Here is a 472-nt window from a genome sequence, read left to right as displayed (position 1 = left end):
GTGATGTGTATAATAAAAGAGAAAATACACAGAAAGTTGACCACAGCAGTTGCAAAGTGGAAGCAAACGAGTGATTGATGTGATTTTGTTCAAAAATGATTAAATCAACATTAAATTACCTTAGTCATTAATTAAAGACAGTATAAGACTAAAGAAGACTATCTTGATTGACTATATAGTCTCTAAACCCTTTCTGTTTTCATCTTGCCAGTTATCAGATTTATGATTTTTCCACCATTATATGGCACATGTATAAAAGATAAATATGTACATTGTTGTTGAATGGAAGGATTACAACTTATAATGTTTATTAATCTGTGATAGATATTTATATATTTTTAAATAAAATATTGGAAACAGCATGTTATTTATTAACAGCCATATACATATCTCATTAAAGAATATATGCCTCCTTGTAGTTCGTCTAAAAAAATTTAATTCCTTTACTAAATGTTTAGCTATTCATGTCCAG

The sequence above is a fragment of the Mytilus galloprovincialis genome, chromosome 2 (genome assembly GCF_965363235.1).
Source record: "Mytilus galloprovincialis chromosome 2, xbMytGall1.hap1.1, whole genome shotgun sequence".
NCBI lineage: Eukaryota > Metazoa > Mollusca > Bivalvia > Mytilida > Mytilidae > Mytilus > Mytilus galloprovincialis.
The sequence above is the reverse complement of the archived record's forward strand: the minus strand, read 5'-3'. Positions refer to the sequence as shown.